Below are 6,090 nucleotides of genomic sequence, written 5' to 3'. Positions count from 1 at the left end.
GGCAGCAGCTATCATTCTGCTGTGCTCACAAGAACTAACAAGTGGCCCTTGCTCCTGGAGTCTTTCACAGGCTTACAACAGTGATAGTAGTTATTAAAAAGCCTTAAAGAACTAATGTTTCTAAGTGCGGCTCATGCAACATTTTGTGGTATCTTTCCTTGGAAATATGAAATTGTAGGTAAAATTTGTTTGTTTCAAAGGCTATGCAAAAGATATTTTTGAGATAGTTCTAGGAATGTGGCTACTACATTTTATGGACAGTTTACAAGGAGAGCTATCTTGTCCCAGAGTCATCACCACATGCCATCATTCTGGCTAGATAAGAGTTGTTAGTTGAGCTGCTGAGGCCAGTCAACCCACTGTGAAGCTATGGCTAAGTTCTTTGTTTTAGTTAACAAAGGAAGAAAAAACAATTCTCAGTAAGTGCACTGAAATGTAAATTTACTACCCCCTACCTAAAAGTGCTTCTGTCTTTGCCTATTCAGCCCCAAAGTTTATACAATTTGAAGAAGCAGAAAGTGCCCAAATAAACAAGGCCAAGTTTCTTGTTCAAATATTAGCCATATATATTACTCTTGTTTATCCATTTGCATTCTGTTGTTCACAGCTACTGGAAACCTCTGCTCCTCAGAATTCCCCAGTCTCTCTTTGGACATGCACAATAGCAGTGAGCAGTAACACTGAACCCAGGGTCCCTAACCTTTTGGGTCATTGGGCACAGCTGAAATTTGAGAGAATATTGTGGGTCCTCAGACAAAAGGGCTGCCATGGGGTACAGGCTTGCTCCATCATGGACACCCTTAAAACACCTTCCAGAATGCAAATTGGACAAACTAAAAGACAGATAACTCATCAAAGATCCTCAGGCTAAAGTGTGGTCTGATCATAGCACTTTGGTTTGCAACATGACAACCTCCTAGTGAAAAAAATCCCTCAAGAAATAACATTAAAATAGGGAAGGTTAGGGACCCTGATGGGTGGCTCCCATGGGCCCCTTTCTGAAGACCCCAGCCATACAGATTGAGCAATGCTCCGCATTGTCCTTAAATCAAAAAGAGGACTACTTTTTGTATGGAATATAGCTTCAGTGTTGGAGAATTAACATTCACATATAGTTTTACTACATGATCTCACATTCTTTCACTGACTTTCCTAACATGATAAAGAGAACTGAGACCCCATTAAAATTTCTTGTACTTGCAAAGTGAGAAATAAGCATTTCTGGAACATCACCTTCTCACTTACTCACATGTGCATACTCAGTTCAGTAATAGAATTTACTAACTTTTAACAACTTTTTTTGACATCCAAAGGTTTTTCAACCATACTACACTGTGTTACATTAGTACCATCTGCTGGACAATTGACACAAAGCATTTTTTTATAACAAGATCTTGTTTCTTTGCATGGAAACAGCACTATGTAGTATTGCACTAACAATATTATAAAAATCCATAGTTCTCCATTCTCAAGGCAAAAATGCTATGATTCCAGCTACAAATAAGTATCTTGAATACAGCAACAAGACTTTCAACATTTACTATATATCACCAATGAACAAAAACAAAAACACACCCAAATATCCAAAATAGAGAAATTCTAAAAATAATATAAACTAATGCAGAAATGGAAGGATCACCATTTAATGTAAGAATGTCTGATTTTTAATACCATTTGTTGCACCTACCATGCCTATGGAAAAAGCAACATACATTACTACTACTACTGGTGTTTTCATTCTTATTTGTTGAATACTTAATACAGCTCTGCCCACAGGTTTACAATCCAAATTATCAGGTAACAGCAGGAAGAACTTAATGAAATACCTCCATCTAACTAAAATAAATTATTTTTCAGGCTGTTTTTTAAAAATCAGAAAGGATTACAAAGATCAGAGCAAAGCTAGCACAATATTCCAAGCATAACAATCTACTGAAGAAAAAAATGAACAAGGAGTAAAAAGCCAGACTTTGGTATGAGGCAGTATGCCTACGTGCACCAATTCTTAGGGAACTTGGGACAGGAGTGGACCATTGCACTAATATCCTCCTTGTGTGTTCCTTTAGGTAGCTTATTGGCCCTGTGTGAACAATAGTCTGCACTAGATGGACCACTGATTGGATCCTGCATGACTGTTTTAATGCTCTTGAATAGAGAATTAGACTGTAATTGTATATACTTCTAATTTATAATTCAGGAGTACTTGGTACTAACTACTAAGTGTAATGGGTGTGCCTGAGCACTTGATTGTCCGATGTATAACCTGTACTGTGGACAAAATGTTAAGGTCAGAAGAAATATGGAAAATATGGAGAAACAGAATAGTTTCCTTTAGGCAAAGTCATCAGAGAAGGGCATATCTCCTTGACTGTTCAATCTGTACATACAATATATCATAAGGAAAGCTAGATTAGGAACAGAGGAAGGAGGAGTGAAGAATATGCAACAATAATTTAAGATATGCAGATGAAACCATATTACAGGCAGAAAGCCACAATGAATTGAAGCCACTGCTGATGAAAGCAAAAAAAGAAAGTGCAAAAGCAGGACTGCAGCTGAGTATTAAAACAAAAACCATGACTGCAGAAGAACTACACAAGTTTCATTTCGACAATGAAGAAATTGAAACTGTGAAAGATTTTGCATACCTTGGTTCAATCATTTATTCAAAGGAAGAGTGCAGCCAAGAAATTCAAAGATTTAAACTTAGAATGGCAGTGACTAAAAAACTAGAAAAGATCATCAAGTGTAAGGACATGTCACTGCAGAGCAAGGCTAAGATCATGCACACTATTGTATTCTAATCACTATGTTTGGGTGTGAAAGCTGGGCAGCAAAGAAAGCTGGTAGGAAGAAAACTGATTTGAAACATGGAACTTGAGGAAAGCTTTTAAAATATCTGGACTGACAGAAGACAAACAATTTGTCCTAGATCAAATCAGGTCAGACCTTTCCTTGGAAGCAAAAATTACAAAACTGAGGCTGTCATACTTTAGGCCCAACATGGGAAGTCTGAGTTCAGTAAAAGCCAGCCCACTAACAGATATTAATTTTTGGCTACTGGATTGGCATTTTTTTTCTCCTTCCCTTGGGTATCATGATAGGTTATGTACACATGAGCCACAATGTTATTGCATGTAACTCATCACAACTTTTCAAGTATTATTTATTTATTCATTTATTATATTGGATAGATCAAATGGGGTGGGAAATGAAGGTCTCTATATAAGGAAGTTAAAAATCCATAATTAGAGTGGTGAGGTGGTCAGCTGGGGACCACCCAACAGATTTGAGGCAACCATTGAGGAAGAATATACAGAACATACTGAAACTTCAGTCAGGATAGAATGCTGATGTGTAAGCCATATATCCCTGGGTGGTGGGTGGCAAAATGCAGTACAACCAACCAGTCCCTTGGATAAGCAAAAGTACTAGTATCAGTGGTCTCAAATACTTCTCCCAACACACACACGCACAATCACCATCACCTTTTTCACCCTGTTTATTAACCCAGTAATCAAACAAACAAACAAACAAAAAACAAACAAAAAAAACCCAGTAATCAAATACAGATTGTCACCACATTGTAATCCAATAATTTTGTCTGCCTTCTTGAATATAACGTGTGAATTTCCACCACTTAACTCTAGGTTTCATTCATTTCCCTTACCCTATCTCCAAAAGATGCAGATGATAATACAGGCAAAATTTCGCAGTCACAACAATGCTCAAGTACCTTCCCAGATCTTAATTCGATATTTAACAGGCCTCTCAAATCATCGGAGGTCTCCTAATTGTTAACTGCCTTTCATTTTTTACCACTTTTATAGACAGCTAGTGCTTTCAGTTGTCAAACACACTCTTCGGGCATTTGAGGAATGATTTGTAACAGACAGGCTGCTGTATCTTGAAAGTCTCCTTCTGGAAAAGGAGATCGTGTTCTTTACATGAAACAGAAAGGGTTTTGACTAGAACTGTTGGAGAGACATACAGAGTTGAATTCCAAGCTTTGTTGGTGGAATGATTTGGTAGGATGACATAGTTCTGAAGTGTATCACAAGAGGGTCTTTAGGAGATCTGTGCGGGAAACTTTAAATCTTCTGCACTGACGTGTCCATGCATGCACATTCATCATTTAAGGGCTGCTATACATCATCAAGTAATGACCTGCATGTTTGAAATAACCAGCCTGGTTCAAACTTCAAAGACAAAGTTTTCCTATGACCTGGCATCAACTCAAACATGATACTTTTCAGTGGAGGCAGTTTGCATGAATAGCTGTGAATTATCAAGTGATGAGAGATCTAGTGATCAACATGAATGTATGAATTATCCCTAAACACTGAGGTAATGGCTTGAAGACTCTTTCCAGTCCCATTGTGTTTCTGCTCCACTGTTCCTGGATCTGGTCTTTCTCATTTAGAAAGAACTGATGTGCTTGCAGCATTACTGTTTGCACAGCCAGTGCTTTGAATGTATAGCATTTTGAATCTCTAACTCAGAACTGCCTAAATCATTCTTTGCTTTATGTTGTAAGCACTGGCACATCTTAAAATTAGTAACCACTTCCTCATTTGCTTGGATTCAAGCTTTCAGCTCTCTGACCTGTTCATTTCTCTCTCTCTCTCACACACACACACACAATATGACTGCACCTTATGTCATGATTATATTCATTTATATTTATACACAGCATATGCCACATTCCAATAGTTTTATACTAAAAACTGAACATACTGTTTAGTAGCAATATTATAGCTAAAGATTGTGTGTGTGTTTTACACATTTCCTGTTTATTTTACTTCAAGTTATAATTAATATTATCACCATCATTGTATTTCAAATGTATATCAATTAACTAAGAATTATTGATAGAAGCAAAGAGAGCTTGCTGACCTTCAATCAATTTTTCATACTTTCTATTAAGTAATCCAGAATGTATAGGTTCTGTGTTGTCACTTGCAAATATATGTTAGAACTTGCATCTTGCCAATGTACATGCATTGAATGTGTGGGAAAACAGACTGTAGTGTCCTCCTACTACTCTTTAAAAATATTCTAATGGTTAATAGGTACTTACAATGACTGGAATAATTATTAGGCTTTGAAAAAGTTTTAAGTATCTATAAGTGTTTGATTCTATACAAGATGTGAAAGCAATTTGTCTCCCTTTTGAAGGGAGAATGGTAATAAAAAGGCATGTAGGAAAAGCAAGAACCATGTTCTAATCAAGGGATACAATAACAAAGGACTCAGCATGACTTTGGGAGATATACTTGAGAATTGTATTTTTACAGTAAAAAGACAGTTTGTTCTTGATTACTGTTCCCAAATGTGTTGAAAGGTTAAACTTTCAAATGAATTCAGTGTAAATGTTTTTCTTCCTCTTCCAGTTTGCACTTAAAGTTTAATAGGATCAGTCCATGAGGAAATTCAAGGATCTTGGATAAAATAAAGCCAATGGAAACCATCATATTTAATGTAAACATAACATATAGTCATTACTAAGAAAATATAGGATAGTCCTTCAGGATTGTCTTTAGATGTATTTGTGAGCTCTTTCAGGACTGTAAAGCTTTAAACTTGATTGCATTATGCACTGCCTTTTTTGTTTATTTCTCTAATAAATTCTTTCATGAGTTGTCTGGATGGACTTCTACTTTTTTTTTTTTTACTCTACCTATGGAACTGACCCAACAACAAATTACAAACAGCCTTCTGATTTTAGAAATGTATATGATTATTTCTATAACTATCATCATAATTATTTCTGTGGGTGCATATGTGTGTGACAGAATATATTGTCAAGTAGTTAGATCTTCAGAGGCCAGGACTTGTCCCTAAAGGAATCCAAGCTGGAACCCAGCTGGATTGAGACCAGCAGGCCAAATTAGGTCCATGGTTCAGGATTGTAAACACTAAGTAACTGCCTCACAGGTTGCATTTGGGATAAAGAAATATATACTTATATATGGAAAGGAAGGGTTAATAGAGCTGACACAGTCTAGTAGTGAACTAATGAACTGAAATGAAACATTTATAAATTCTTTGGCTGACTCTAAAGTGTTTTCTTCAGTTTTTTTATTGGTT

Source organism: Varanus komodoensis, unplaced genomic scaffold (assembly GCF_004798865.1).
Source record: "Varanus komodoensis strain SLA01 unplaced genomic scaffold, ASM479886v1 scaffold2, whole genome shotgun sequence".
Classification (NCBI taxonomy): Eukaryota; Metazoa; Chordata; class Lepidosauria; order Squamata; family Varanidae; genus Varanus; species Varanus komodoensis.
Note: the sequence above shows the minus strand (reverse complement) of the source record.